The sequence below is a fragment of the Phoca vitulina genome, unplaced genomic scaffold (assembly GCF_004348235.1).
Source record: "Phoca vitulina isolate PV1807 unplaced genomic scaffold, GSC_HSeal_1.0 scaffold53, whole genome shotgun sequence".
Lineage (NCBI taxonomy): Eukaryota > Metazoa > Chordata > Mammalia > Carnivora > Phocidae > Phoca > Phoca vitulina.
The window spans coordinates 2458598-2479367 of NW_022589756.1; the positions used below are offsets into that span (position 1 = coordinate 2458598).

At 47.2% G+C, this 20770-nt stretch overlaps 1 protein-coding gene across 1 annotated transcript in view; it reads left to right on the plus strand.

Moving 5' to 3' along the window:
• Positions 1-207: 207 nt before the first annotated feature.
• SLC39A14 (solute carrier family 39 member 14) overlaps positions 208-20770 on the plus strand; it is a 47575-nt gene continuing 27012 nt past the window's right edge. The window contains exon 1 of the mRNA XM_032389096.1: positions 208-340. The gene's annotated coding sequence lies outside the window, so the exon portion shown is untranslated. The remainder of the gene's footprint in view (positions 341-20770) is intronic.

Consider the following 20770-nt stretch of genomic DNA (forward strand, 5'->3'; position numbering starts at 1 on the left):
AGCGCCGGGCCGGGCCTAGCTGGCGGCCGGCCGGCTGACAGCTCGCGCACGTCGCTTTGCCGCCGCGGGGTTCCCACGTGGCAGGTCCTGGGGAGAGCAGGGTGGGGCGAGGGCGGGGGCGGGGGCGGGGGCGGGGCCAAGGGCCGGGGGTGGGCCCTGCCGCTGACGCGCTGGTTTATAGCGGGGCATGCGCAACGGTGGCGGGGACGGACGCAGGCTGTGGGGCTAGGGCACGCGGGCTTCCTCCGCGGACACACCGACTGAGGTACCGCTGCGGGCCGCCCGAGGGCCTGGCTTGTGAGGTTGCGCGGAGCCCGGGTGGCGTCCGTCCGAGCTTCAGGTGAGGGCGGAGGGCGTACGTGCGTGCGGGACCGCGCAGTGCTGAGGAGTGGGGCATCGCGCGGAGAAGCGGCGCGCCTCCAAGTCTCGGGGTCACCGGGTGGGGGCGGGGGCCCGGCGGCGCCGAGGATCGGCAGCTCGGCTCCGGATTCCGAAGCCTCGGGCTAGACCAGGGAGGCGCCCCGGAGGACTCGCACATGGACCCGGACGCTGGATGGAGCGGACACCTGGCCGCGGTGCCACGATGGGGCTTACTTGGTGGCGAGGGAAGAGGTTCGCAGCCGCTCTCCTTTCGGCTGGAGATCGAGGGATGTGGGAGCCAGAGAAGAGTGTCCATAACGTAGATAGCCGCACTAAAAGCCCGAAAGGCTTCCTGGAGCCCATAGATAACGAGGACAGAAAAAGCAGAGAGTAGATGGGCAAATCTGGTGGGCAGCTCTTGGGGCAGCTCCGATGGGACACTGGTCTCCGGACTTTGCTTTCCGGGAACTCTCCCCCAGCCCATCCCACCCCGGCCGGATCGCCAACCAGCAGAAGGAAAATAACCCAAATCTTCCAGTTGACTAGTAGCAAGAGCTGGAGAATGGCAAAGGAGGGACTATGCTAAACCCTGACCTGGCTTACCCCTTGGGCATGGTTTTTTAGCTATTTTTGGTCCTACTGACCAAGTTGGGCGATCTGGCTCAGGCTGCCCTCTCTTGGTGGGTTAGGGCAATGGGACAAAATAGCCGTCCAAGCAGTTTCACCATGTGATTCTGAGATTCAATTAAAGCCAAGAAAATTTTCTCAGCTCGGAGTTGTGGCTTCAGTTGTGAGGATCTAGTGTCTGCCAGGGTCTGGGTGTCCAATAGGACCGTGTGGGCATGATTTGATGAGGGCAGAATGCTTACCTGGGGCGTAAGGAACGGTGGGGGCAGGACCCGCTTTGAACCTGACTTTTCTTCCTTGAGCCACCCTGGATTTGGTTTTGACTTTAGAATCACTCTTCCCTAGGAACCACAGGCACACGTGGTTAGGCTGCTGGGAAGTGGTGGTGATAACATGTACTGGGGACTGGCCTGGTTATCCTGGTCCCTGTCCCAGCTCTGCTCTTAACTTGCCCTGTGACCTTGGGAAGGGGTCAGTGCTAAAGTCAGAATAGATCTCTTATCTACAGCATCTGTGATTAATCCTTAACTCTTAAAACAAGAGCCATAAAAACTGAGAGGAACTTGATGATGAAGCAAGAGAAAGGATGTCCAGAATTGTGATTTTTAGAAGCTGTAATTAAAAACTACCTATTCCATTTCTTGTTGGAGGCCCAGAGGTGGGCTTTTCGTAAACTGTGTGGTAGCCAGGAGATAGACTAGTGGTACTCTTTCTACTTTTGGTTTGCAGTTATGATTAAAGGGCATCAAACAGAATTCATGGCCTTGTCATTTAGGCAAGAAGAATAAAAACTGTAGGCTCAATGATTCTCCTAGTAGTCCTCATCTCTCCAGTACGTCAATACACAGGGCCTGGTCTGTGTTCAGCTCTGCAGTGTCCACTGCCAGGTGCAAAGAGGGTATGAGGCCTGGCTCCTGCAGACTCTTGATGAGGAGAGAACATCCAGACACGAAGAATAAGGTAGCAACGTAAGAGAGGCCATGCTGTTGTGTTCAGTTAAGTTCAGAAAAGACAGCACTCTACTAGAGATGGTGTAATGTGGGAGATTGTGGACTTTTGAGCCAGATCAATCTGTCCAAATCCTGACCCTATTACTCTCTAGCAGGGCGGTTTCCTAATCTCTGTGGGTCTGTTCTCCCTGCCGTGAAGCACGTTGTGATTGTTCCTGGAACATGGTAGAGGTCTCATCATCATCATCATCTCTGTGGGATGGGGTGTATTATTTAGGGGTCCTAGAAACTGATACGTAGGTTGGGTTGTAGGAGTGGTAGGAGTGCAGACTTAGGGTTGATTCTTCTCCTCCTTGGGAACATGCATACAATTTCCCTGCCTCTCTGAGTAGGCTGCTTTTTGGGCCCTGCCAGGGATTGTCCCCCAGAATCACTGGGCATAGGGAAAAGAGGGGTCCCCCCACCTTTAGTTTTGGGAGCTATTCTGATTTCAGGTAATAGAAGTACTCCTTTTCTGGATTGATAATAGGCTGGAAGGACTAACATTGTTGGGGTGGGGCGGCTGCAGGTATGTATCAGTCACTGCACTGGTTCTATTTTCAAACCCTTCCCACAGTCTTCCTTTTTCCTTACCTGCTCATATCCCACTCTATTCCAGGAGGAACCTGAATCCATGTCCAATATTCACAGGATCTTGGGATCTAAGTAGTAGTGCTGTGAATAGATTGTATATGTCTGAGAATTGGGACCCCCTTCTCCCCACTGTGCTAAAATAATTCAACCTGTTTGCATGAAAAAAGTAATGCTTAGGCATTTTGCAGAACTACAGACAATAGGATGTTGAACTGCGGGGATTTGGGGAATCTTTCAGTCTAGGCTCTTTGTTTTACAACTAAAGAAACTAGATCTGGAGAGGTTAATTGGTCACATTAACCAAGTCACTTTGCTTGCTAGTGACTGAGAGGCTCAATGGCAAAGACCAAAGAAAGGTTCTCTTTTTATTCCTAAGTGTGATGATGAAATTGCTAATTCTAGTCTTTTCCTTGAAAACATGAAGAGGAAGGAGCCAGTTATCCCCTATGCTTATTTAGGGGGAAAGAAGTTCCTTTGCTTGTGTGGGTGGAAGTTTCTTCTGCAGGAGTCTTCTACTTCTCTTTCCAGAATGCCTTGAGACATGTGAGGGTAGGGAGTGGATGTGGAAAGGTCTTGCTGCTGGGGCCCCAGCCAGGACTCACTAGATGTCTACAGTGGGACTTTTATGATCTCGAGGCTGACAGGTTGGCAGAATGCCAGCAGATAAGGAGTTCAGAGTCTGCTGCCAGCCAGGGGCCTCATGCCCTGCCAGGGAGCTAGCAGGGCAGGCTTGCCACAAGGTCTCTGAGACCCAACTACCTTGTCCCCACCCTTACTGTGGTCATTGAATCTCCCAGAGGCAGAATACCCGGTGGGCCCTCTGGGACCCCCACAAACGCAGGAGGGAGAGTGGCCACAGAATCAGCCTGGACAGAGCCTGGCATGCCCAGCTGTGGGAAACCGTATTCCCTGCCTTGGAAACTCAAGATCTGACTGCGTTTTCATGCTTCCTAACGACCTTCCTCCAGCATCTGGCCCAGGAGAGTGTTGGGGTTTGATGGAATGAAAAGGTGACGGTCCTGAATTTGTTACCATTGGATCCCTAGGGGCTCTTAGGCAAGGCACTCGGTGTTAGTGGTTAATAAAAAGTCAGCTTAAAGTAGGGAGTTTTAAAACAATCCATGTTTTAAACAGTTCATTTTACTTTAAAAACATATGCATGTATTTTTTTACTCACCAAAACTATGATTTAGGGCTGAGGCTTTTTCTTTGGGTTTCTGGGTACCCTAATTAAACTTGCAAATTGTGTATAAAAATCATACCTATACATAGCACCTGCAATTTTCACATTTTATTATTTTTTTTAAAGATTGTATTTATTTGTTTGAGAGACAGAGAGCGTGGGTGCACGGGCAGGGGCAAGGGAGAAGCAAGCTCCCCGCTGAGCAGGGAGCCAGCCCCGCATGGGGCTTGATCCCAGGACCCTGAGATCATGACCTGAGCCGAAGGCAGATGCTTAACCAACTGAGCCACCCAGGCGCCCCCACATTTCCTTTTATTTTATTAAATTTTTTTCACCAAGCTCTATTCACATAGTTGAAAAATCAAAAGGTTAAAAAAACAATGTATACATTCACACCCACACTTGGTATTCAGTGAAACATCTTACCCCTGCTCCTCTTTTTTACAGATGGTTCAAGTTAGCACTTTAGACGTGTCGTTTAGCCCGTTGCTCTTTTCACCTAGCAACTGTACTGGATCTTTCCATATGGGTACAGAGAACATTTAGGTCATTCTTTTATTGTAGCCACACAATATTCAGGATATGGAAGTACAGTGATATTTTAACCAATGTACGTAAGTCATCTCTCTCTGTCCCTGAACTTGGATTGTTTCCATTATTTTGTTTATTCTGTTATTACATACAATGCTGCAATGAATAACTTTGTACAAATGGTATTTCCTATGTGTTTAATTATGACTCTAGAAGAAATTCTCGGAAGTGGGATTGCTGGGTAAAAGGACATATACATCTGTTCATTAGTTTTTCTTAAAGAATTTAAAAGACTATTTAAGGGGCACCTGGGTGGCTCAGTTGGTTAAGCGACTGCCTTCGGCTCAGGTCATGATCCTGGAGTCCCGGGATCGAGTCCCGCATCGGGCTCCCTCAGCGGGGGGTCTGCTTCTCCCTCTGACCCTCTTCCCGCTCGTGCTCTCTGTCTCTCATTCTCTCTCTCAAATAAATAAATAAAATCTTTAAAAATAAATAAATAAATAAATAAATAAAAGACTATTTAAAAGAATTTAAAAGCCTATCAGTCCACATGTAGAATCCTACTTTTTTTTTTAAAGATTTTATTTGAGAGAGAGAGCACAAGCAGGGGGAGTGGCAGGGAGAGGAAGAAGCAGGCTCCCTGCTGAGCAGGGAGCCCAATGCAGGGCTGGATCCCAGGACCCTGATACCATGACCTGAGCTGAAGTCAGATGCTTAACCAACTGAGCCATCCAGGTGCCCCTTTTCCCCCCTCATTTGTAACATGTCTTTCTAGATGAGCAGTTCTCAGACTTTTTGATCCTAGGGTACTTTAATATTATCTTTTTTTTTTTTAAGATTTTATTTATTTATTTGATAGAGCACAAACAGTGGGAGTGGCAGAGGGAGAAGGAGAAGCAGGCTCACGGAGCAGGGAGCCCGATGTGGGGCTCGATCCCCGTGGGATCATGACCTGAGCTGAAAGCAGACACTTAACGACTGAGCCACCCAGGCACCCCTAATATTGTCTTTTGTTTATGTGCCAAATCTTTTGATATTTGCTGTGTTAAAAATTAAAACAGATTTGGGGGCATCTGGGTGGCTCAGTCAGTTAAGCATCCGATTCTTGATTTCAGCTAGGGTCTTGATCTCAGGGTTTTGAGATCGAGCCCCATGTTGGGCTCCAAGCTGGATGTGGAGCCTGCTTGGGATTCTCTCTCCCTCTCCCCCTACCCTCCCTCCCCCCAAATTAAAACATATTTAAAAATAATAAATATGAGATCATTACATGTTAACATAAAAAGCATATATATTTATATTTTTTAAGATTTTATTTATTTGACAGAGAGAGAGAGACAGCGAGAGGGAACACAAGCAGGGTGAGTGGGAGAGGGAGAAGCAGACTCCCTGCAGAGCAGGGAGCCCGATGCAGGGCTTGATCCCAGGACCCTGCGATCACGACCTGAGCCGAAAGCAGACGCCCAACAACTGAGCCACACAGGCGCCCCTAAAAAGCATATTTTTATGAAAATACCTGTTTTCCAAGATTAAAAAAAGCAGAGAGCAGGATGGCATTGCTTTTACATCCTTGTAGATCTACAGGATTTCAAAATAACGATTTATTAGATGATGAGCTAGCAGAGACTGTAATAGGTATAATGTGAGTTTGCTGGTAAAGACTCAGTTGAAGTCTTTTTTTTTTTTTTTTAAGATTTTATTTATTTCTTTGAGAGATCGAGAACAAGCGGGGGAGCAGCAGAGGGAGAGGGAGAAGCAGGCTCCCTGCTGGCAGGGAGCCCGATGTGGGACTTGGATCATGACCTGGGCTGAAGGCAGGTCCTCAATCCACTGAACCACCCAGGCGCCCTCAGTTGAAGTCTTGAGAACAAACTGAGTTAATCTCCGAACACACCTATTTATATCCTAAACTTCCACCTTAGAAATCTTTACAAAGCTCAAGACTACTGTATTCACCACACTTCATGTAGCCTCTGAAAAATGAGAGTGAAAAGGCTTTTAACATCTTAATATTACAATGAAAATAGTTTTTACCTGATAGACCTCCTAAAACAGTCTCAGTGACCCCAGGTGTCCTCTAAGACCAGAATTTCAGAATTGCTGTTCTAGAGCACTTAATTTTCATAGAAACCAAACCTTTTTCTTTCTGCACCTGCATTTCAGTTACTGTTTAATGAAATTATAACCACAAAAACAAATAGAACTAGTATAAAGAGGTCTGGGCATAGGCACAGCAGACTTGCTAAATGTGACCTCTGCTGGTGACAGCAGAGAGGTGATTTGCTGGAGGATGTACTGAGGTGGGGACCAAGCCAGTGGAGCTCAGCTGAGAGCTTCTGCCCCGTGAAGACAGGCAAACCTGGTCTCTGGGCTGAAGATGCACTGAGGACATGTGGAAGGTTACGCACTATCTTGTGGGTTCGCTTAGCGGCAGTTGAGTGAAGCAGGTGAGATACTTAAGCAGGCTGGAAGAAGGTGAAGTGCTTAGGGCAGGAGTGGTCTGGGAAGGCTTCCTGGAGGTGGAATTAAGCCAAACTTTGAAAGCTATGAAGAAAGGAAAGCGGGAAGAGGAGTCCTGGTGAGGAAGCACAAGGATGGATGATCCTTGGGCAGGGATGATCAGCATAGGCTAGAGGCTGATAGCTGATAGAGGGAAGGGCAGGTGACAGGCATGCCTGGAAATTTAGGTTGGACCCAGAGGTTTTGAAGGGCTCTGGGGCCTAAGGTACTGATACTCTGAGAACCCTTAGCTGTTTCCATGTCAAAGACTTAACTGTTCTGTTTCAGCAGCCCTCTGTCTTGGGGTCCAGCTTGCTCTTATCTAGAACAACTCTGTGGCCCCAAATCTAGATCCTTTGCACCAGTCCGCTTAAACTGCCACCTCCACCTGCCCCCTCTTAACCTTCAGAGGCAGGGAACACCTTTCTATCCCATCTTTTTTTTTTTTTTTTTTTTAATTTATTTATTTGAGAGAGAGAGAATGAGAGAGAGCAAGCACATGAGAGGGGGGAGGGTCAGAGGGAGAAGCAGACTCCCTGCCGAGCAGGGAGCCCGATGCGGGACTCGATCCAGGGACTCCAGGATCATGACCTGAGCCGAAGGCAGTCGCTTAACCAACTGAGCCACCCAGGCGCCCCCTTTCTATCCCATCTTAACACTGCCCTCTCTACTTTAAAAGCCTTTTCCAGGAACTTCGTGATTAATTCTATTCCACAGCATCCCCAAGCAACTGTTTGGTATTTTTGAAAATTTTATTTATTTATTTTTAATTTTTTTATTTTAAAGATTTTATTTACTCATTTGAGGGAGAGACACACAGAGACAGCACAAGCAGGGGGAGGGGCAGAGGGAGAGGGAGAAGCAGACTCCCCAGCTGAGCAGGGAGCCTGATGCGGGGCTTGATCCCAGGAGCCCCCAGGACCCGGAGATCACGACCCAAGCCGAAGGCAGCCGCTCAACTGACTGAGCAGCCCAGGTGCCCCTGAAGAGTTTATTTTTTTCTGATTATCAAAAGTATTGCATACTGGGCGTCTGGGTGGCTCAGATGGTTAAGCGTCTGCCTTTGGCTCAGGTCATGATCCCAGGGTCCTGGGATCGAGCCCCAGATCAGGCTCCTGGCTCAGTGGGGAGCCTGTTTCTCCCTCTCCCTCTGCTTCTCTCCCTGCTCATGCTCTCTCTCTCTGTGTCTCAAATGAATAAATAAAATCTTTAAAAAAAAAAAAGTAATGCATACTTACTGTAAAGAAGAGAATAACGAAGTATTGGAGAAAAAGACTGTAATCCTGTGGCCCTGTTCACAAATTGCCTATTTCCTCGTAATTATTTTTCATGATACGATTGGGTATTTATTCCCCCTTACGCTGGCATCAAAATTTCTCCTGAAGCATTTTTTTTTTTAAGATTTTATTTATTTGACAGAGAGAGACACAGTGAGAGAGGGAACACAAGCAAGGGGAGTGGGAGAGGGAGAAGCAGGCTTCCCGCTGAGCAGGGAGCCCGATGCGGGGCTCGATCCCAGGACCCTGGGATCATGACCTGAGCTGACGGCAGACGCTTAATGACTGAGCCACCCAGGCGCCCCTCTCCTGAAGCATTTAGTCTGCCTTATGGCTCTATAATAACTTAGGCAGCCATTTCCTTTTAAACTTTTAAACTTTTCATTTTTTCCTTAGACTTAAGGAAAAGTTGCAAAAAAATATAGCAGAGTTCCATCATATCCCTCACCCTGTAGCACAATTATCAAAAACAGGAAATCAACATTGGCAAATATTATTAACTAAACTGCAGGCCTTCTTGAAATTTGACCAGTATTTTCGCTAATGCCGTTTTTCTGTTCCAGGATCCCACGTTGCAGGGATCTCTAGTTTCTAACAGTTTCTCTGTCTTTCCTTCTTACAATGGGGTTGTGCATTTTGGGCGAGAATATCAAAAAAATCATGTTGCATCCTTTTCAGAGCATCCTATCAAGGCATTCATGATGTCAATATGTCTTATTACTGGTGGTGTTTTCTTGGATCATTTGGTCCAACTGGTGTCTGCTAGACTTCCACAGTGGAAAAATTACTCTTTCTCCCATGGTGAATCCTTTTATGCCTCAAATCCCTTTTGCCAGGAAGAGCCTGTCTCTTTCAAGGGCTCACCTGATTAGTTCTAGTCACATAAGGTAATTTCTCTATCTTAAGGTCAACAAATTTGGTCAGCTAACACCAGCAAAATCCCTTTTGCCAGATAATGTAACATAGTAACAGGAGTGATATCTCATATTTACGGGTCCTGCCCACACACAAGGTCATGGGGTTCATCTTAGAATTCTGCCAGCTATAGCAAGAGAACCCCAAATAAAAATGATCAGGCCTTAATTCCAGCACCAAAGTATTAGTTTCCCATGGCTGCCTTAGCAAATTCATCACAAACTGCGTACCTTGAAACAATAGCAATGTATCCTCTCATAGTTCTGGAGGCTGAATTTCGAAATCAAGGTGTCAGCAGTCTGACACTCCCTCCAAAGGCTCAGGGGAGAATCCTTCCTTGCCTCTAACAGCTTCTGTTGGCTCCAGGTGTTCCTTGGCTCACTCCAATCTCTGCCTCCATCTTCAAATATCCTTCTCTGTGTCCCTCTGTCCAAATCTCCCTCTCCTTTATCTTGTAAAGATACCAGTCATTAGATTTATGGCCCACCGTAAATGCAGGATGATTTCATCTCAAGATCCTTAACAAATTATATCTGCAAAGACCCTATTTCCAAATAAAGTCACATTCTGAAGTTTTGGGTAGACATGGATTTGGGGGATATTTTTCAACCCACTACACTCAGGATGGGGGAAATGTCCTGTAGAGACTGTCATTCACAGAGCTGCAAAAGAAAAGGGAGGCTTCTTTTTAGACCGAAGACAGAAAGCAGGCTTTGCTCTTGAGGCAAGGGCCCAACCTCAGCCTGCCTGCTCCCCTCATGTTGACACAGATCTGAGAACCAAGTAGAAATTAGAAAACTTGCCTCAGAGGTCCTTCATGCTTGGGATCCAGACACTTTACAGTACCAACAACTTGCATGTGCATGGAGCTCTCACTGAGCACTAGTTTCCCTGTAGGATGGGCAAGGCAGACATGGTGGGACCCATTTGGTAGGGGGAGGGGTGATCTGACTTCAGAGAGTTTAGATAAATCACAGAATGTTAATAGCTAGTCTTGTCCAGTCCAGCAGTCCTGAAATGTCAGACCAGTACCCCAGACTAGAGTCAGGTTGATCTCTCAGAACTAGATGTACAGATACGTGGATCTCCTCCAAGAAGCTCTGATCCAGGAGAACTGAGGTGAGGCCCTGCTCACTGGAGTGGCCAGGTTAGGAACCATGCACAAATGTAGTCCAGCCCAGGGCAGATGAGGACTGCAGTTCATCTCCAGATTCTTGTGGGGTTTTTTTTGTTTGTTTTTTGTTTTTTAAGATTTTATTTATTTGACACAGTGAGAGAGGGAACACAAGCAGGGGGAGTGGGAGAGGGAGAAGCAGGCTTCCTGCTGAGCAGGGAGCCCGATGTGGGGCTCCATCCCAGGACCCTGGGATCATGACCTGAGCCAACGGCAGACGCCTAATGACTGAGCCACCCAGGCACCCCCCACCTCCAGATTCTTTTTTTTTTTTTTTTTAAAGATTTTATTTACTTATTTGACAGAGAGAGAGAGGGGGCACAAGCAGGGGAGTGGCAGGCAGAGGCAGAGGGAGAAGCAGGCTCCCTGCAGAGCAGGGAGAGCCCGATGTGGGACTCAATCCCAGGACCCCGGGATCATGACCCGAGCCGAAGGCAGTCGCTTAACCAGCTGAGCCACCCAGGCGCCCCCACCTCCAGATTCTTAAGTGAAGATCTTTAAAAGGGGGAGGGAGAAGCCTTCCCACTTGGTCATCATTAAGCCTTTCCCATTTCCTAACTGGAGTCTACAGTTAACTTCTTAAAGTAATACATGCTCATTTTAGAAAATGCAGATGAATAAAAGGATAACAGAAGTAACCATTAAACCCATCATCAAGAGATAACAATTATGAATTTTTAGTCTTTTTCTGTGAATGTATACAACTTAAGGAAAGATGGTCTGCCGTGCCTTCAGTTTTATAGGCTCTTTTTTTTTCCACTTACCATATCACGAACATCTTTCCGTGTTAATCTTCCCCCGAATAATATTTATTGAACAGTTACGGTGTGTTGGCACTGTATTTATATTTAGTATCTCATTTACCTGCTCTTTAGGAGGGACCATTAGTAGGCTTTGTTTTCTATATAAGGAAAATAAGTCTCCTTGGCCCAAGCCTTGAAGCTAGTAAATGCAGATTGAGGATTCACACTGGTCTTTCTCACCCAGAGCCAAAGCTCCTAATCTCTGTGCTCAAACTATACATATTTTGTTATATGGATTACCTTACTCTAACAGTTACCTTCTATTGTGCAGTTATTTATTTATTTTAAGGATTTTTATATTTATATGAGAGAGAGTGAGGACATGTGAACGTGAGTGGAGGGAGGGAGAGAGAATCTTGAGCAGACTCCGCGCTGAGCATGGAGTCCAAAGCGGGGTTCAGTCCCATGACCCTGAGATCATGACCTGAGCTGAAACCAAGAATCAGATGCTCAACTGACTGAACCACTCAGGCGCCCCTAAGATTTTACTTTTAAACCATTTTTATACCCAACGTGGGGCTCAGACTTAAGACCCTGAGATCAAGAGTTGCTTGCTCTTCCCACTGAGCCAGCCAGGCACCCCTATGGTGCATTTAGATGGCTTACAACTTTTTACTGTTATGAGTACTACAAGAATGCATGCTCTGAGGGTAAGGATTTTTGTTTTTGTTTATTGCTCTATTTCTTATGCCCAGAACAGTCAGCACTCGATAGATAGAAATCAACGTGATTTCCATAGGATGAATTCCCCAAGGGAAGTATTGGGACTTGACAGGAGACCTTAAAAAGTTTTTTCTGAAAGAATAAATATATAAGAATTGCCAAAAACAATTTAAAGAAGAAAGTAGTGAAGTTAGACTCGCTTTACCGGGGGGGAAAAATGGTGACATTGGCACAGGATAGGTGAATGGAACAAAATAGAAACATCCAAAACCATACCTAAATATATGTAGGAATTTAGCAAATAATGATACTATTTCTGACTAGTTGCGGTCTGATTTTGATCAAGTATTTTTAGCCTCAGTATCCTTATCTGTAAAAGGAAGATGATACAATTTTATGGTGCTTTTGTTTTATTTTAATGTTTCCAAAATAGAGAGTTGTCTCATTGATGTGTGCATTTCATGCACTGTCTTTTCCTACTCCAAAAAGGTATCATTGAAACTTTTTTTTTTTAAGATTTTATTTATTTATTTGACAGGGAGATAGTGAGAGCAGGAACACAAGCAGGGGGAGTGGGAGAGGGAGAAGCAGGCTTCCCGCGGAGCAGGGAGCCTGATGCGGGGCTCGATCCCAGGACTCTGGGATCATGACCTAAGCCGAAGGCAGATGCTTAACAACTGAGCCACCCAGGTGCCCTCATTGAAACTTTTGCAATTATAGGGAAGTCCTGTAGACTCTATCGAAATGAAGGTTGTTTTTGTTTTGTTTTTTTGTTTTTGAGAGGGAGTGAGCGGGGTGAAGAGCAGAGGGAGAAGCAGACTCCCCGCTGAGCAGGGAGCCTGATGCGGGACTCAATCCCAGGACCCCAGGATCATGACTTGAGCTGAAGGCAGATGCTTAACCGACTGGACCACCCCAGGCGCCCCTCGAAATGAAGGTTGTTGAGAAAATTAAACAAGGATGAAAAGAAATTGCTTAACTGTGATGCCTAGCAGACAACAATAAATCTGAGCAATTCTTACTGTAAAATTGAGGAAGAAAGGATCGTGGATGAGTTACAGGGATGTTTAGGGCAAATGCCAGAGTCCAACCAATGCTGGTTTGGCAAATAACACGTAAAGCATCTGGCAGTTAGCTGTGTGAGGCCCATGCTCCTGCTCGGTGATGCCCGTAGGGTCCCAGGCTGTCCCTGTATCTTTCTGCTGTGCCCTCCTCTGTAGGTAGGACTTTGTTGTAGTTGTTACTCGCCAGCCTATACCTCTGAGCCGGAAGGAGAAGAAACCCACGGCACCCACATTTTGTTAGCTGGAGTAGCCACCTGTGCAAAGGATATATTTGACTTTACCTCCGTTTCTTATCTTTTATAGACTCTACACTTGAAGTTTATAAAGAAAATAGACTTTATTAAACAATATTGGGATAATTGAGTATTTCTTTAAAAGTAAGATTCTCTTTCTTACACTGTACCAAATCAAATTCTAGATGAGAGGGCGCCTGGGTGGCTCAGTCGGTTAAGCGTCTGCCTTCGGCTCAGGTCATGATCCCAGGGTCCTGGGATCGAGCCCCAAGTCAGGCTCTTTGCTTGGCAGGGAGCCTGTTTCTCCCTCTGCCTCTGCCGCTCCTCCTGCTTGTGCTCTCTCTCTCTCTCTCTGTCAAATAAACAGATAAAATCTTAAAAAAAAAAATTCTAGATGAGAGATTTAAAATTTTTAAGTGCAAGAAAATAAAGATATATATTTCTATAATTTCTGGGTGGGGAAGGATTTTCCAAGCATGCTACTTAAAGCAGTAACCTTAAAGGAAGTGTGTGATATATTTACTTTGCCTCTATTTAAAAAATTTGTCAGTAATACCAATTAACAAAATTAAGAGACAAATGATTAATTAGGAAGGTATTTGTAACATGTGACAAGAGGTTAATTTTTTAAAAATTTAATTAATTAATTTATTTGACAGAGAGACAGCGAGAGCAGGAACAGAAGCAGGGGGAGTGAGAGAGGGAGAAGCAGGCTCCCCTCTGAGCAGGGAGCCCGATATGGGGCTCGATCCCAGCACCCTGGGATCATGACCCGAGCCAAAGGCAGACGCTTAACGACTGAGCCACCCGGCACCCGAAGAGGTTAATATTTTTACCATACAATGAACTCCTACATACACCAATAAGAACAAAGATGAATGAATAATCTCAGCAAAAATGGGCAAAGGAGAGTAACAGTGTGTGAAAGAAGAAATATAAATGTTAGTAAACACGAAAATATGTTTAGCCACACTGCTAATATGAGAAATGCAAATTAAAAGAATTGAAAGAATGATTTTTAACCTATTTGACAAAGATGGAATACTATTTTATTTTAAAGATTTTATTTATTTATTTGACAGAGAGACACAGCGAGAGAGGGAACACAAGGAGGGGGAGGGGGAGAGGGAGAAGCAGGCTTCCCGTTGAGCAGGGAGCCCGATGCGGGGCTGGATCCCAGGACCCTGAGATCATGACCTGAGCCGAAGGCAGACGCTTAATGACTGAGCCACCCAGGCGCCCCAGATGGAATACTATTTTAATAGTCAACATTGGTGAGAATCTTATGAAACGGGCCTTTTTTTCTTTTTAAGAGAATGCACGTGTGAGTGGGAAGGGGCAGAGAGGGAGAATCTCAAGCAGGCTCCACACCCAGCTTGGAACCAACACAGGGCTCATTCCATCTCACAACCCTGAGATCGTGACCTGAGCTGAAATCAAGAGTTGGATATGCAACCAACTGAGCCACCCAGGCTCCCTGAAGCAGGCATTCTTACACGCAGATAGTTGGAGTATTAAATTAGTTAAACCTTCAGAAGGATGATTTAGCAGATGGTGGAGTAAGTTTTTTTTTTTTTTTTTAAAGATTTTATTTGAGAGAGCACAAGTGGGGTAGAGGTGGGGAGTGGCAGAGGAAGAGGGAGAAACAGCCTCCCCACGGAGCAGGGAGCCGGATGCAGGGCTTGATTTCAGGACACTGGGATCATGAAGGCAGATGCTTAACCAGCTGAGCCACCCAGGTGCCCCAGTTTTGTTTGTTTGTTTTGAAGATTTATTATTTATTTTAGAGAGGGGGCTGCAGAGGGAGAAAGAATCTCAAGCAGACTCCCCACTGAGCTCGGAGCTCAACCACGTGGGGCTTGATCTCATAACCCTGAGATCATGACCTGAGCCTGAGCTGAGATAAGTCAGGCCTTTAACCGACTGAGCCACCCAGGCGCCCCTAGAGTAAGTTCTTAATAACTGTTTGTTGACCGCTGCTGTGGGGACAGGACTGGCCCCCAGGCAACTTGCTTCTGGATCTCACTGATCCTTTCCTTCTGCAGAGACCTCCTTGACCCTTTAGGGCCTCTCCCGCGTGCCTTGCTGCCAGGTAGAAGTTGAAGGAGGAGGCAGCCCACTCCCCTAAAAGGCCTTTCCCACCACCACCTCCCTGGCCCCAGGATTTCTGAGCTGCCCTCCCAAAGGGAGGGTGAGGAGGGAAGTCCAACAGCTGTTTTTTTCCTCACTTTTTTACTGGAAGCCTAAAAGGTTGATTTGTGGGGAAAAGGGGTGGGGTATGTATGTGTCCTGCTAGTCAAGAAAGCCCTGTAAATCACGGGCAGCAAGCTGACTGTTGAGTACTCTCATCCTTTCCTGGAAACCAGAGGGCTCCCAGCCAGCCCCACAGACTCTCATTTTCTTAGAGCGCAGAGTACGTGAAGTTTGGAGCAAGGTGGAGCCATGTTGGCCTGGGGAAGGTGGCCCTGTTTTTCCTCCAGGAGATGAGCCAGAGGTGTAAGGCCCTGAAATCCCTTACTGCCTCTTTCTTTCTCTCCCCCTGCCCACGGATGGCATGTCCTGTGCTCAGCCATCCCAGGCCCAGGTGACATTGATTGGCATGTGTGTATTTCAGTGCTGACCATTTTTCTCTGTTGTTGGAGACGTTCCATTTGAGAGGCCAGGCAGATTCTCAGGATACCAGGTCCCTGGTTAGTTTCCAGGGGCTGCAAGCCACGACTGTTCTCATCACCTTTCCCAGAAAGGTGCAAAAAGTACAAAGTCACCCACTCCCCCAGACTTGGGCCACTAGCCAAAGTGGCCTCTGGAGCAACCTGACCAGCCGTAGGAACAGAGATTATGTCCCAGTTCCTGCTCCTCCCTCCTCAGCCACCCCCCACATCCAGCAGATACTGTGTGGGGATGCCTCCCACGGCAGAGGCCTTGACCATGGGCAAACGGAGGTGTGTGCACAGCTCTGCTGGCCAGATTATGCCTGTGACCTTGACTATTCTCACACCACTCCCTCTTGGCAGCCGCTCACAAAGCCCCTCCCCCTGCATTTCAGGATGTGTGCAGTTGGCACTTTGAGAGGTTATATGCAACTGGGATGAGACTCAGAGTTTCCATGAGCAGCTGAGAAATTCTAGAAACAGCCTGTACTTGTGGGGTTTGCTTTCCTTTTCTTCCTCTGCCATGGGGAAAAGTTCACATGTTATTTTCGGCAGGATTATCAGATGGTTGCCCATCCTTGGGACATTTGTCTTTGGGGTTGCAGGGAAGGGAGGCTGCCTCCTTGCGTCTGCTTCTCTCCCACCACCTTGCTCTTGGATCCCCTGCTGCAGCTTAGGTTTCTCTTTGGTTTCTCTGCCTGATGTTTTATATTCCAGCTCCAGACAACCTTCTGGCTCCCTGGGGGTCTTTTCAGCTCTATTTAAGCTTCTGTAGAAGAAGGGGTCAGGTCTCTAAGGTTGCTAACAGTTCAACTGTGGATAGAGACTCAAGAACAACACAATTCTAAACTGTCTGGCACTGTGAAAATGGGCAGTGGAAAATTAACACTTTCGTTCAGCAGGTATTCTTTGGTGGCTGACTTGGTGCCAGCCACTCATTTCTTCAGGTTCTGTGAGGGTCATAGACCTTAAGTCTCCACTACTGTGGAGTTTACATCGTGGTACTAAGAGACAAAATAAATATGTAATCAAAACAAGAGAAAGAAGACTATTTTATTTGTTTTGTTAAAGATTTTATTTAGTTATTTGAGAGAGCATGAGCAGAGGGGAGGAACAGAGGGAGAGGGAGAAGCAGACTCCCTGCTGAGCAGGGAGCCTGACCACATGGGGCTTGATCTCACAACCCTGAGATCATGACCTGAGCCAAAGGCAGATGCTTAACCCACTGAGCCACCCAGGCGCCCCAAGAAGACTATTTTAGATAGTGACATACAGTAAGAAGAAAATAAAACAGCGTGTTGGGATTCTGAATGACTGGAAGTGAGCTTTTTTTTTTTCCCCTTATGAACCACATGGGCATCCACCTTTGTAGAGGTGACATTTGAACTGAGACCTATGAAGATCTAAGGGAAAAGCGCTCTACACAGAGGTAACAGTAAGTGCAAAGACCCTGAGGTCAGAATGCACATGATATGTTAAAGGGACAGAAACAAGGCCAGAGTGGCTGGATCCTAGTGAGTGAGAAGGCTAAAAAATGTCAGTGTGGTTGGCAAGGGCCAGATGACATAGTGAGTTTTAGGCCAGGGAAGGGAGTCTAGGTTTTATTCCACTTGTACTGGAAAGCCATCAGAGGGTTTAAAGCAAAGAACGTGCTGTGATCAGATTTGTACTTTAAAAAGGATGACTTCTTTCACTGAGCTGTGCATTTCAGATTTGGGCACTTTACGTGCATGTATGTTATACTTTAAAAATAGAGAAAGGACTGACAGTATGGGGGTAGGTGCCCAGTGGAATCTGGAAGGCTGGTTAAGAGGTTTCATTTCATTTCACCATCTCCACTCACATTCCCTATGCCCCATCAGCTTTACGAGGAAAACCGGAATGGGCTCTTGTCCTGGGGAGTTTATGGTATGGTGTCTTCAGATTCAGACAGTCCTTCCCAACCTTCCTGGAGAAGAGGTCTTGAAGAATGAGAGGCATTCACAAGGCAGTTTTTTTTTTTTTTTTTTTAAGATTTTATTTATTTGCCAGAGAGAGAATGAGAGACAGAGCATGAGAGGGAGGAGGGTCAGAGGGAGAAGCAGACTCCCCGCCGAGCAGGGAGCCTGATGCGGGACTCGATCCCGGGACTCCAGGATCATGACCTGAGCCGAAGGCAGTCGCTTAACCAACTGAGCCACCCAGGCGCCCGACAAGGCAGTTTTTAGTAACATCTTGTACACTCAGTGTTAATGTCAATATGGTTGATTCACTTTTGTATACTATTCAGTTGTGAGAATTGGTTCGTTTATTCGTCCACTCCTGCTGATGGGTTTTGGGGTTGCCTCCAAGGTTTGTGTTACCGTGAGTAGTGCTTTCCTAGAATTACTCTTTCTTCTCTCTCTGTTTGGAGTGGAAAGTCACCCAAACTACAGCACGTCTGAGTTGCAAGCTAAAATCAGAAACCCTTACCAGGGGGTAATCCAGTTGCCCCTCAGGCTTGGGGTTTGGGTTGGGGTTCGCTGGAGAGGGGGTAAGCCTTTAAGCCTGGTCAGAATGTTGATCCCTTCTTAATAGGCAAGGAGTTTATAGGAGGTAGGGAAGTGGAAATACTTGCATGAGTAGTTGTGTTAGGGAAGTCACTTCCGCACCCGATGGTCCAGACTGCTGCGCACCCACAGCCTTGAGGGTGTTTTAACCTGGGGAAGGGGAGCTTTTTGCAGTTCTTCTGTCAGCCCTGGTCTGTATCTGAGTGTAATAGGAGCCAGAAACCTGATTGCCTTTGCTCTGGAATCCATCTGTGTGCTCTTGATAGCCTCTAGAACTCTGGCAGAGAAGGGACAATTGGGAGGGCAAAGGGTCGGGTCCTCATGCTCTCCCTTTGCCCCTTTACAGAGGGGGCTTTGGAAAGACACTCGTCTGCTCCTGCCCTTGACCCCAGGGCTGAAAGTGGGGCATCTTCAGTGAAGTCTACCCCAGCCGTTCTGTAATCTGTAGAAAAGGTGGGGGTATATCTGAGTACGTATGCATTTGTATTTATGTATTCATGCAGCAAGTACTTATCTAGGTTCTACCAACCTAGGACTGTTATGAAGCAACCTGGGAAGGTAGTCTAAAGTGCTAGAACCGGCCTGGCCTTCTAGGACAGGATACAGTTGAGACAGGAGTGGTGGGAGCGCAAGGAAGATGAGGGTGCTTCCCCGCTGTGGGACCTGTGCTAGGGAGGATTTGGGGTGGGTCAGAGATGGGGCTTTGCCTGCAGGTCATCTTTTTTTTTTTGTTTTTCCTTCACATCCAGGACCTTCGTACCTTGTGGAGAGAGTGCTTGAAACACATGCAGACTTTCTGACAGGCATTTCTAACATGTTAATCAGACTTCTAGCCTGTGGGTTGCAGAGACAGGAGGTGCAGGGATGAGGTGGGGTGTGGGCGGAGCATTCTGGGTAGAAACCAGGGTCCAGGCCAGAGAGTAAAGGCAGGTGATGGTGAAAGCGATAGGGTCTGGTTGCAGGGACTCTTAACTACAGGCGGAGGGACTGAGCTTGCTGTTGGGTGGAAGAGAGTGCTGGAAGGTATTTTATCAGGAGGTAGGATGGCATGGTGCAAGGGAGGGAAGGGAGTGTGTAAGAAGATACAGCATGAAGCTATGGGCGACACTGGTTTCTCTTCAGGAATGGTAGGAAAGGGGTGCTCTGGTCACGAGGTGAGGCCCACAGTGAGGAAGCAGGATGTGGGAAAGCCTTTTGCCTCAATAATCAGATGGTGACTGCCAGTAACCTTGGCTTGGGTCAGTGATGAGCCATGTGGGCAGTTTGGACAGTGGGAGGGAAAATGGAGGAATTATGATTCAGGAGTGTAGTTAGTGTCCCTCCCTTTCCTGCCACTTTCCCCAATTTGGAAATATGGGCTTTTTATTTCTTTCCCCAATAACCCTCTGTCTCATGAGAATAGGGCTCATTTATGACTCTCCTGAGACTGCATTACTGTGAAGGCCACTGAGAAATCTAAGGCCCCAGATGGAGCCTGTGCCTTTCTACTGGGGCCTCCAGTCACATGCAGGAGCAGTTGCTGGGCAAGAAGGGGTTGCCCTCTTTGGTGAAGAAATCTGGAAATCTAACAAAAGCTTTAGATCTTCCACGGAGAGCAGTGGTCCTCAGACTTTAGGATGCATTGAGGTCACCTGAAGGGTTTCTTTAAACAGATTGCTGGGCCCCACCCCAGAGTTTCTGATTCATTGGGTTTGGGTGCTGCTGCGAATTTGCACTTCCAAGTTCCCAGGTGACCCGATGATGCTGCTGGTGCAGGGACCACACTTTGAGAACCACTTTTCTAGAAAAATTATCACACAGTTCGGCATCTCAGCTGTAGAGATTGGCACGGCCAGAGTCTCTGAGGAGGAGTCAGGGACTTGAGCTGGCTTAAGGCTGGGAGCAACACTGTGGGCAGAATTCGCCACCCTGACTAGAAGTCTCTTATGCTATCTTCTTCCCAAAATGGGTAAGAATTATCCTCTGAGCCTCAGGCTCCCTCTCGGAGGTGAGGTGGCCCTTCCCAGACACTGAGCCTTTATAAGCCTCTGAGCTACAGCCAGCAGAAGCATACTTGGTTTCCCTGGTGCAGTGGACCTCTCTCTACTAGAAGCCAGACCCTCCTGTGACAGCAGGACAGCTGAGCAGACTTGTTTCAGCCTGATTTAGGAAATGATGGTGGGAGGTAGGCTGGTCTTTTTGAACTCACTCTGATACTTTTGGTGATGAGGACAATGATGTGGCTTGTTCCTCCCTGTTAGCTGCTAGAGAGGACCCTATTCAGTTTTTTAATGGGAAACTATGCGGCCAGCAGCTTCAGGGGCAGGGGAAGCACCCCAGGCTGGGTTGAAGCAAGGAGAAAGAAGCCTTGCTTTTGCGAACAAACTGAGTGCTGTGTTCTCCCACCCAGACAAGAGAGAGCTTCCTGGTCTCCCAGTTTCAGTGCTTGACCACCTCAGTTCCGTTCTCCAGACTGTAGCCAGACTGGTATGCTAAAACCACACATTGAGGGGCGCCTGGGTGGCTTAGTTGTTGGGCATCTGCCTTCGGCTCAGGTCATGATGCCAGGGTCCTGGGATCGAGCCCCGCATCGGGCTCCCTGCTCTGCGGGAAGCCTGCTTCTCCCTCTCCCACTCCCCCTGCTTGTGCTCCCTCTCTCGCTGTGTCTCTCTCTGTCAAATAAATAAATAAATAAATCTTTAA